The sequence below is a fragment of the Triturus cristatus genome, chromosome 7, assembly GCF_964204655.1.
Source record: "Triturus cristatus chromosome 7, aTriCri1.1, whole genome shotgun sequence".
Taxonomy (NCBI): Eukaryota; Metazoa; Chordata; class Amphibia; order Caudata; family Salamandridae; genus Triturus; species Triturus cristatus.
The window spans coordinates 342,687,904-342,700,071 of NC_140590.1; positions in this window are offsets into that span (position 1 = coordinate 342,687,904).

Genomic DNA, 12,168 nt, shown 5'->3' on the forward strand with positions numbered 1-12,168 from the left:
TTTCCGGTCCAGGGAAGGCATGGCTTGGCAGTTCGGGCTGGACTGTTCCCATGAGGCACAGGGTCAGACTGATTTGCATATGGCCATGTCTGAACTGGGGTGGCAGAGTGGGCTAAAGAACGGTGATGGATCAAACCCAGATCTGTTGACTGGGTGTGAGTGTTTGATTGGTTCTGATGCTCCGTCCATCACCACCCCCTTTTGTACCGCTTTGTTTGCCATAAGTTGGCAGGGCATACTCAGACGTGAGTCCCTTGCTCACTTTGCCACTGGATTCAAGCAAGCCTGGCTGAAGACGGCTGAAATGCCAGAAACCGGTTCTAGGAAGCTTGTTTCCGGTCCAGGGAAGGCATGGCTTGGCAGTTCGGGCTGGACTGTTCCCATGAGGCACAGGGTCAGACTAATTTGCATATGGCCATATCTGAACTGGGGTGGCAGAGTGGGCTAAAGAACGGTGATGGATCAAACCCAGATCTGTTGACTGGGTGTGAGTGTTTGATTGGTTCTGATGCTCCGTCCATCACCACCCCCTTTTGTACCGCTTTGTTCGCCATAAGTTGGCAGGGCATACTCAGACGTGAGTCCCTTGCTCACTTTGCCACTGGATTCAAGCAAGCCTGGCTGAAGACGGCTGAAATGCCAGAAACCGGTCCTAGGAAGCTTGTTTCCGGTCCAGGGAAGGCATGGCTTGGCAGTTCGGGCTGGACTGTTCCCATGAGGCACAGGGTCAGACTGATTTGCATATGGCCATGTCTGAACTGGGGGGGCAGAGTGGGCTAAAGAACGGTGATGGCTCAAACCCAGATCTGTTGACTGGGTGTGAGTGTTTGATTGGTTCTGATGCTCCGTCCATCACCACCCCCTTTTGTACCGCTTTGTTCGCCATAAGTTGGCAGGGCATACTCAGACGTGAGTCCCTTGCACACTTTGCCACTGGATTCAAGCAAGCCTGGCTGAAGACGGCTGAAATGCCAGAAACCGGTCCTAGGAAGCTTGTTTCCGGTCCAGGGAAGGCATGGCTTGGCAGTTCGGGCTGGACTGTTCCCATGAGGCACAGGGTCAGACTGATTTGCATATGGCCATGTCTGAACTGGGGTGGCAGAGTGCGCTAAAGAACGGTGATGGATCAAACCCAGATCTGTTGACTGGGTGTGAGTGTTTGATTGGTTCTGATGCTCCGTCCATCACCACCCCCTTTTGTACCGCTTTGTTCTCCATAAGTTGGCAGGGCATACTCAGACGTGAGTCCCTTGCTCACTTTGCCACTGGATTCAAGCAAGCCTGGCTGAAGACGGCTGAAATGCCAGAAACCGGTCCTAGGAAGCTTGTTTCCGGTCCAGGGAAGGCATGGCTTGGCAGTTCGGGCTGGACTGTTCCCATGAGGCACAGGGTCAGACTGATTTGCATATGGCCATGTCTGAACTGGGGTGGCAGAGTGGGCTAAAGAACGGTGATGGATCAAACCCAGATCTGTTGACTGGGTGTGAGTGTTTGATTGGTTCTGATGCTCCGTCTATCACCACCCCCTTTTGTACCGCTTTGTTCTCCATAAGTTGGCAGGGCATACTCAGACGTGAGTCCCTTGCTCACGTTGCCACTGGATTCAAGCAAGCCTGGCTGAAGACGGCTGAAATGCCAGAAACCGGTCCTAGGAAGCTTGTTTCCGGTCCAGGGAAGGCAAGGCTTGGCAGTTCGGGCTGGACTGTTCCCATGAGGCACAGGGTCAGACTGATTTGCATATGGCCATGTCTGAACTGGGGTGGCAGAGTGGGCTAAAGAACGGTGATGGATCAAACCCAGATCTGTTGACTGGGTGTGAGTGTTTGATTGGTTCTGATGCTCCGTCCATCACCACCCCCTTTTGTACCGCTTTGTTTGCCATAAGTTGGCAGGGCATACTCAGACGTGAGTCCCTTGCTCACTTTGCCACTGGATTCAAGCAAGCCTGGCTGAAGACGGCTGAAATGCCAGAAACCGGTCCTAGGAAGCTTGTTTCCGGTCCAGGGAAGGCATGGCTTGGCAGTTTGGGCTGGACTGTTCCCATGAGGCACAGGGTCAGACTGATTTGCATATGGCCATGTCTGAACTGGGGTGGCAGAGTGGGCTAAAGAACGGTGATGGATCAAACCCAGATCTGTTGACTGGGTGTGAGTGTGTGATTGGTTCTGATGCTCCGTCCATCACCACCCCCTTTTGTACCGCTTTGTTTGCCATAAGTTGGCAGGGCATACTCAGACGTGAGTCCCTTGCTCACTTTGCCACTGGATTCAAGCAAGCCTGGCTGAAGACGGCTGAAATGCCAGAAACCGGTCCTAGGAAGCTTGTTTCCGGTCCAGGGAAGGCGTGGCTTGGCAGTTCGTGCTGGACTGTTCCCATGAGGCACAGGGTCAGACTGATTTGCATATGGCCATGTCTGAACTGGGGTGGCAGAGTGGGCTAAAGAACGGTGATGGATCAAACCCAGATCTGTTGACTGGGTGTGAGTGTTTGATTGGTTCTGATGCTCTGTCCATCACCACCCCCTTTTGTACCGCTTTGTTCGCCATAAGTTGGCAGGGCATACTCAGACGTGAGTCCCTTGCTCACTTTGCCACTGGATTCAAGCAAGCCTGGCTGAAGACGGCTGAAATGCCAGAAACCGGTCCTAGGAAGCTTGTTTCCGGTCCAGGGAAGGCATGGCTTGGCAGTTCGGGCTGGACTGTTCCCATGAGGCACAGGGTCAGACTGATTTGCATATGGCCATGTCTGAACTGGGGTGGCAGAGTGGGCTAAAGAACGGTGATGGATCAAACCCAGATCTGTTGACTGGGTATGAGTGTTTGATTGGTTCTGATGCTCCGTCTATCACCACCCCCTTTTGTACCGCTTTGTTCTCCATAAGTTGGCAGGGCATACTCAGACGTGAGTCCCTTGCTCACGTTGCCACTGGATTCAAGCAAGCCTGGCTGAAGACGGCTGAAATGCCAGAAACCGGTCCTAGGAAGCTTGTTTCCGGTCCAGGGAAGGCAAGGCTTGGCAGTTCGGGCTGGACTGTTCCCATGAGGCACAGGGTCAGACTGATTTGCATATGGCCATGTCTGAACTGGGGTGGCAGAGTGGGCTAAAGAACGGTGATGGATCAAACCCAGATCTGTTGACTGGGTGTGAGTGTTTGATTGGTTCTGATGCTCCGTCCATCACCACCCCCTTTTGTACCGCTTTGTTTGCCATAAGTTGGCAGGGCATACTCAGACGTGAGTCCCTTGCTCACTTTGCCACTGGATTCAAGAAAGCCTGGCTGAAGACGGCTGAAATGCCAGAAACCAGTCCTAGGAAGCTTGTTTCCGGTCCAGGGAAGGCATGGCTTGGCAGTTTGGGCTGGACTGTTCCCATGAGGCACAGGGTCAGACTGATTTGCATATGGCCATGTCTGAACTGGGGTGGCAGAGTGGGCTAAAGAACGGTGATGGATCAAACCCAGATCTGTTGACTGGGTGTGAGTGTGTGATTGGTTCTGATGCTCCGTCCATCACCACCCCCTTTTGTACCGCTTTGTTTGCCATAAGTTGGCAGGGCATACTCAGACGTGAGTCCCTTGCTCACTTTGCCACTGGATTCAAGCAAGCCTGGCTGAAGACGGCTGAAATGCCAGAAACCGGTCCTAGGAAGCTTGTTTCCGGTCCAGGGAAGGCATGGCTTGGCAGTTCGGGCTGGACTGTTCCCATGAGGCACAGGGTCAGACTGATTTGCATATGGCCATGTCTGAACTGGGGTGGCAGAGTGGGCTAAAGAACGGTGATGGATCAAACCCAGATCTGTTGACTGGGTGTGAGTGTTTGATTGGTTCTGATGCTCTGTCCATCACCACCCCCTTTTGTACCGCTTTGTTCGCCATAAGTTGGCAGGGCATACTCAGACGTGAGTCCCTTGCTCACTTTGCCACTGGATTCAAGCAAGCCTGGCTGAAGATGGCTGAAATGCCAGAAACCGGTCCTAGGAAGCTTGTTTCCGGTCCAGGGAAGGCATGGCTTGGCAGTTTGGGCTGGACTGTTCCCATGAGGCACAGGGTCAGACTGATTTGCATATGGCCATGTCTGAACTGGGGTGGCAGAGTGGGCTAAAGAACGGTGATGGATCAAACCCAGATCTGTTGACTGGGTGTGAGTGTTTGATTGGTTCTGATGCTCCGTCCATCACCACCCCCTGTTGTACTGCTTTGTTCGCCATAAGTTGGCAGGGCATACTCAGACGTGAGTCCCTTGCTCACTTTGCCACTGGATTCAAGTAAGCCTGGCTGAAGACGGCTGAAATGCCAAAAACCGGTCCTAGGAAGCTTGTTTCCGGTCCAGGGAAGGCATGGCTTGGCAGTTCGGGCTGGACTGTTCCCATGAGGCACAGGGTCAGACTGATTTGCATATGGCCATATCTGAACTGGGGTGGCAGAGTGGGCTAAAGAACGGTGATGGATCAAACCCAGATCTGTTGACTGGGTGTGAGTGTTTGATTGGTTCTGATGCTCCGTCCATCACCACCCCCTTTTGTACCGCTTTGTTTGCCATAAGTTGGCAGGGCATACTCAGACGTGAGTCCCTTGCTCACTTTGCCACTGGATTCAAGCAAGCCTGGCTGAAGACGGCTGAAATGCCAGAAACCGGTCCTAGGAAGCTTGTTTCCGCTCCAGGGAAGGCATGGCTTGGCAATTTGGGCTGGACTGTTCCCATGAGGCACAGGGTCAGATTGATTTGCATATGGCCATGTCTGAACTTGGGGGGCAGAGTGGGCTAAAGAACGGTGATGGATCAAACCCAGATCTGTTGACTGGGTGTGAGTGTTTGATTGGTTCTGATGCTCCGTCCATCACCACCCCCTGTTGTACTGCTTTGTTCGCCATAAGTTGGCAGGGCATACTCAGACGTGAGTCCCTTGCTCACTTTGCCACTGGATTCAAGTAAGCCTGGCTGAAGACGGCTGAAATGCCAGAAACCGGTCCTAGGAAGCTTGTTTCCGGTCCAGGGAAGGCATGGCTTGGCAGTTCGGGCTGGACTGTTCCCATGAGGCACAGGGTCAGACTGATTTGCATATGGCCATATCTGAACTGGGGTGGCAGAGTGGGCTAAAGAACGGTGATGGATCAAACCCAGATCTGTTTACTGGGTGTGAGTGTTTGATTGGTTCTGATGCTCCGTCCATCACCACCCCCTTTTGTACCGCTTTGTTTGCCATAAGTTGGCAGGGCATACTCAGACGTGAGTCCCTTGCTCACTTTGCCACTGGATTCAAGCAAGCCTGGCTGAAGACGGCTGAAATGCCAGAAACCGGTCCTAGGAAGCTTGTTTCCGGTCCAGGGAAGGCATGGCTTGGCAGTTCGAGCTGGACTGTTCCCATGAGGCACAGGGTCAGACTGATTTGCATATGGCCATGTCTGAACTGGGGTGGCAGAGTGGGCTAAAGAACGGTGATGGATCAAACCCAGATCTGTTGACTGGGTGTGAGTGTTTGATTGGTTCTGATGCTCCGTCCATCACCACCCCCTTTTGTACCGCTTTGTTCGCCATAAGTTGGCAGGGCATACTCAGACGTGAGTCCCTTGCTCACTTTGCCACTGGATTCAAGCAAGCCTGGCTGAAGACGGCTGAAATGCCAGAAACCGGTCCTAGGAAGCTTGTTTCCGGTCCAGGGAAGGCATGGCTTGGCAGTTCGGGCTGGACTGTTCCCATGAGGCACAGGGTCAGACTGATTTGCATATGGCCATGTCTGAACTGGGGTGGCAGAGTGGGCTAAAGAACGGTGATGGATCAAACCCAGATCTGTTGACTGGGTATGAGTGTTTGATTGGTTCTGATGCTCCGTCCATCACCACCCCCTTTTGTACCGCTTTGTTCGCCATAAGTTGGCAGGGCATACTTAGACGTGAGTCCCTTGCTCACTTTGCCACTGGATTCAAGCAAGCCTGGCTGAAGACGGCTGAAATGCCAGAAACCGGTCCTAGGAAGCTTGTTTCCGGTCCAGGGAAGGCATGGCTTGGCAGTTCTGGCTGGACTGTTCCCATGAGGCACAGGGTCAGACTGATTTGCATATGGCCATGTCTGAACTGGGGTGGCAGAGTGGGCTAAAGAACGGTGATGGATCAAACCCAGATCTGTTGACTGGGTGTGAGTGTTTGATTGGTTCTGATGCTCCGTCCATCACCACCCCCTTTTGTACCGCTTTGTTCGCCATAAGTTGGCAGGGCATACTCAGACGTGAGTCCCTTGCTCACTTTGCCACTGGATTCAAGCAAGCCTGGCTGAAGACGGCTGAAATGCCAGAAACCGGTCCTAGGAAGCTTGTTTCCGGTCCAGGGAAGGCATGGCTTGGCAGTTCGGGCTGGACTCTTCCCATGAGGCACAGGGTCAGACTGATTTGCATATGGCCATGTCTGAACTGGGGTGGCAGAGTGGGCTAAAGAGCGGTGATGGATCAAACCCAGATCTGTTGAGTGGGTATGAGTGTTTGATTGGTTCTGATGCTCCGTCCATCACCACCCCCTTTTGTACCGCTTTGTTCGCCATAAGTTGGCAGGGCATACTTAGACGTGAGTCACTTGCTCACTTTGCCACTGGATTCAAGCAAGCCTGGCTAAAGACGGCTGAAATGCCAGAAACCGGTCCTAGGAAGCTTGTTTCCGGTCCAGGGAAGGCATGGCTTGGCAGTTCGGGCTGGACTGTTCCCATGAGGCACAGGGTCAGACTGATTTGCATATGGCCATGTCTGAACTGGGGTGGCAGAGTGGGCTAAAGAACGGTGATGGATCAAACCCAGATCTGTTGACTGGGTGTGAGTGTTTCATTGGTTCTGATGCTCCGTCCATCACCACCCCCTGTTGTACCGCTTTGTTCGCCATAAGTTGGCAGGGCATACTCAGACGTGAGTCCCTTGCTCACTTTGCCACTGGATTCAAGCAAGCCTGGCTGAAGACGGCTGAAATGCCAGAAACCGGTCCTAGGAAGCTTGTTTCCGGTCCAGGGAAGGCATGGCTAGGCAGTTCGGGCTGGACTGTTCCCATGAGGCACAGGGTCAGACTGATTTGCATATGGCCATGTCTGAACTGGGGTGGCAGAGTGGGCTAAAGAACGGTGATGGATCAAACCCAGATCTGTTGACTGGGTGTGAGTGTTTGATTGGTTCTGATGCTCCGTCCATCACCACCCCCTTTTGTACCGCTTTGTTCTCCATAAGTTGGCAGGGCATACTCAGACGTGAGTCCCTTGCTCACTTTGCCACTGGATTCAAGCAAGCCTGGCTGAAGACGGCTGAAATGCCAGAAACCGGTCCTAGGAAGCTTGTTTCCGGTCCAGGGAAGGCATGGCTTGGCAGTTCGGGCTGGACTGTTCCCATGAGGCACAGGGTCAGACTGATTTGCATATGGCCATGTCTGAACTGGGGTGGCAGAGTGGGCTAAAGAACGGTGATGGATCAAACCCAGATCTGTTGACTGGGTGTGAGTGTTTGATTGGTTCTGATGCTCCGTCCATCACCACCCCCTTTTGTACCGCTTTGTTCTCCATAAGTTGGCAGGGCATACTCAGACGTGAGTCCCTTGCTCACTTTGCCACTGGATTCAAGCAAGCCTGGCTGAAGACGGCTGAAATGCCAGAAACCGGTCCTAGGAAGCTTGTTTCCGGTCCAGGGAAGGCATGGCTTGGCAGTTCGGGCTGGACTGTTCCCATGAGGCACAGGGTCAGACTGATTTGCATATGGCCATGTCTGAACTGGGGTGGCAGAGTGGGCTAAAGAACGGTGATGGATCAAACCCAGATCTGTTGACTGGGTGTGAGTGTTTGATTGGTTCTGATGCTCCGTCCATCACCACCCCCTTTTGTACCGCTTTGTTTGCCATAAGTTGGCAGGGCATACTCAGACGTGAGTCCCTTGCTCACTTTGCCACTGGATTCAAGCAAGCCTGGCTGAAGACGGCTGAAATGCCAGAAACCGGTCCTAGGAAGCTTGTTTCCGGTCCAGGGAAGGCATGGCTTGGCAGTTCGGGCTGGACTGTTCCCATGAGGCACAGGGTCAGACTGATTTGCATATGGCCATGTCTGAACTGGGGTGGCAGAGTGGGCTAAAGAACGGTGATGGATCAAACCCAGATCTGTTGACTGGGTGTGAGTGTTTGATTGGTTCTGATGCTCTGTCCATCACCACCCCCTTTTGTACCGCTTTGTTCGCCATAAGTTGGCAGGGCATACTCAGACGTGAGTCCCTTGCTCACTTTGCCACTGGATTCAAGCAAGCCTGGCTGAAGACGGCTGAAATGCCAGAAACCGGTCCTAGGAAGCTTGTTTCCGGTCCAGGGAAGGCATGGCTTGGCAGTTCGGGCTGGACTGTTCCCATGATGCACAGGGTCAGACTGATTTGCATATGGCCATGTCTGAACTGGGGTGGCAGAGTGGGCTAAAGAACGGTGATGGATCAAACCCAGATCTGTTGACTGGGTGTGAGTGTTTGATTGGTTCTGATGCTCCGTCCATCACCACCCCCTGTTGTACTGCTTTGTTCGCCATAAGTTGGCAGGGCATACTCAGACGTGAGTCCCTTGCTCACTTTGCCACTGGATTCAAGTAAGCCTGGCTGAAGACGGCTGAAATGCCAGAAACCGGTCCTAGGAAGCTTGTTTCCGGTCCAGGGAAGGCATGGCTTGGCAGTTCGGGCTGGACTGTTCCCATGAGGCACAGGGTCAGACTGATTTGCATATGGCCATATCTGAACTGGGGTGGCAGAGTGGGCTAAAGAACGGTGATGGATCAAACCCAGATCTGTTGACTGGGTGTGAGTGTTTGATTGGTTCTGATGCTCCGTCCATCACCACCCCCTTTTGTACCGCTTTGTTTGCCATAAGTTGGCAGGGCATACTCAGACGTGAGTCCCTTGCTCACTTTGCCACTGGATTCAAGCAAGCCTGGCTGAAGACGGCTGAAATGCCAGAAACCGGTCCTAGGAAGCTTGTTTCCGCTCCAGGGAAGGCATGGCTTGGCAGTGTGGGCTGGACTGTTCCCATGAGGCACAGGGTCAGACTGATTTGCATATGGCCATGTCTGAACTTGGGGGGCAGAGTGGGCTAAAGAACGGTGATGGATCAAACCCAGATCTGTTGACTGGGTGTGAGTGTTTGATTGGTTCTGATGCTCCGTCCATCACCACCCCCTTTTGTACCGCTTTGTTTGCCATAAGTTGGCAGGGCATACTCAGACGTGAGTCCCTTGCACACTTTGCCACTGGATTCAAGCAAGCCTGGCTGAAGACGGCTGAAATGCCAGAAACCGGTCCTAGGAAGCTTGTTTCCGGTCCAGGGAAGGCATGGCTTGGCAGTTCGGGCTGGACTCTTCCCATGAGGCACAGGGTCAGACTGATTTGCATATGGCCATGTCTAAACTGGGGTGGCAGAGTGGGCTAAAGAACGGTGATGGATCAAACCCAGATCTGTTGACTGGGTGTGAGTGTTTGATTGGTTCTGATGCTCCGTCCATCACCACCCCCTTTTGTACCGCTTTGTTCGCCATAAGTTGGCAGGGCATACTCAGACGTGAGTCCCTTGCTCACTTTGCCACTGGATTCAAGCAAGCCTGGCTGAAGACGGCTGAAATGCCAGAAACCGGTCCTAGGAAGCTTGTTTCCGGTCCAGGGAAGGCATGGCTTGGCAGTTCGGGCTGGACTGTTCCCATGAGGCACAGGGTCAGACTGATTTGCATATGGCCATGTCTGAACTGGGGTGGCAGACTGGGCTAAAGAACGGTGATGGATCAAACCCAGATCTGTTGACTGGGTGTGAGTGTTTGATTGGTTCTGATGCTCCGTCCATCACCACCCCCTTTTGTACCGCTTTGTTTGCCATAAGTTGGCAGGGCATACTCAGACGTGAGTCCCTTGCTCACTTTGCCACTGGATTCAAGCAAGCCTGGCTGAAGACGGCTGAAATGCCAGAAACCGGTCCTAGGAAGCTTGTTTCCGGTCCAGGGAAGGCATGGCTTGGCAGTTCGGGCTGGACTGTTCCCATGAGGCACAGGGTCAGACTGATTTGCATATGGCCATGTCTGAACTGGGGTGGCAGAGTGGGCTAAAGAACGGTGATGGATCAAACCCAGATCTGTTGACTGGGTGTGAGTGTTTGATTGGTTCTGATGCTCCGTCCATCACCACCCCCTTTTGTACCGCTTTGTTTGCCATAAGTTGGCAGGGCATACTCAGACGTGAGTCCCTTGCTCACTTTGCCACTGGATTCAAGCAAGCCTGGCTGAAGACGGCTGAAATGCCAGAAACCGGTCCTAGGAAGCTTGTTTCCGGTCCAGGGAAGGCATGGCTTGGCAGTTCGGGCTGGACTGTTCCCATGAGGCACAGGGTCAGACTGATTTGCATATGGCCATGTCTGAACTGGGGGGGCAGAGTGGGCTAAAGAACGGTGATGGATCAAACCCAGATCTGTTGACTGGGTGTGAGTGTTTGATTGGTTCTGATGCTCCGTCCATCACCACCCCCTTTTGTACCGCTTTGTTCGCCATAAGTTGGCAGGGCATACTCAGACGTGAGTCCCTTGCACACTTTGCCACTGGATTCAAGCAAGCCTGGTTGAAGACGGCTGAAATGCCAGAAACCGGTCCTAGGAATCTTGTTTCCGGTCCAGGGAAGGCATGGCTTGGCAGTTCGGGCTGGACTGTTCCCATGAGGCACAGGGTCAGACTGATTTGCATATGGCCATGTCTGAACTGGGGTGGCAGAGTGCGCTAAAGAACGGTGATGGATCAAACCCAGATCTGTTGACTGGGTGTGAGTGTTTGATTGGTTCTGATGCTCCGTCCATCACCACCCCCTTTTGTACCGCTTTGTTCTCCATAAGTTGGCAGGGCATACTCAGACGTGAGTCCCTTGCTCACTTTGCCACTGGATTCAAGCAAGCCTGGCTGAAGACGGCTGAAATGCCAGAAACCGGTCCTAGGAAGCTTGTTTCCGGTCCAGGGAAGGCATGGCTTGGCAGTTCGGGCTGGACTGTTCCCATGAGGCACAGGGTCAGACTGATTTGCATATGGCCATGTCTGAACTGGGGTGGCAGAGTGGGCTAAAGAACGGTGATGGATCAAACCCAGATCTGTTGACTGGGTGTGAGTGTTTGATTGGTTCTGATGCTCCGTCTATCACCACCCCCTTTTGTACCGCTTTGTTCTCCATAAGTTGGCAGGGCATACTCAGACGTGAGTCCCTTGCTCACGTTGCCACTGGATTCAAGCAAGCCTGGCTGAAGACGGCTGAAATGCCAGAAACCGGTCCTAGGAAGCTGGTTTCCGGTCCAGGGAAGGCAAGGCTTGGCAGTTCGGGCTGGACTGTTCCCATGAGGCACAGGGTCAGACTGATTTGCATATGGCCATGTCTGAACTGGGGTGGCAGAGTGGGCTAAAGAACGGTGATGGATCAAACCCAGATCTGTTGACTGGGTGTGAGTGTTTGATTGGTTCTGATGCTCCGTCCATCACCACCCCCTTTTGTACCGCTTTGTTTGCCATAAGTTGGCAGGGCATACTCAGACGTGAGTCCCTTGCTCACTTTGCCACTGGATTCAAGCAAGCCTGGCTGAAGACGGCTGAAATGCCAGAAACCGGTCCTAGGAAGCTTGTTTCCGGTCCAGGGAAGGCATGGCTTGGCAGTTTGGGCTGGACTGTTCCCATGAGGCACAGGGTCAGACTGATTTGCATATGGCCATGTCTGAACTGGGGTGGCAGAGTGGGCTAAAGAACGGTGATGGATCAAACCCAGATCTGTTGACTGGGTGTGAGTGTTTGATTGGTTCTGATGCTCCGTCCATCACCACCCCCTTTTGTACCGCTTTGTTCGCCATAAGTTGGCAGGGCATACTTAGACGTGAGTCACTTGCTCACTTTGCCACTGGATTCAAGCAAGCCTGGCTAAAGACGGCTGAAATGCCAGAAACCGGTCCTAGGAAGCTTGTTTCCGGTCCAGGGAAGGCATGGCTTGGCAGTTCGGGCTGGACTGTTCCCATGAGGCACAGGGTCAGACTGATTTGCATATGGCCATGTCTGAACTGGGGTGGCAGAGTGGGCTAAAGAACGGTGATGGATCAAACCCAGATCTGTTGACTGGGTGTGAGTGTTTCATTGGTTCTGATGCTCCGTCCATCACCACCCCCTGTTGTACCGCTTTGTT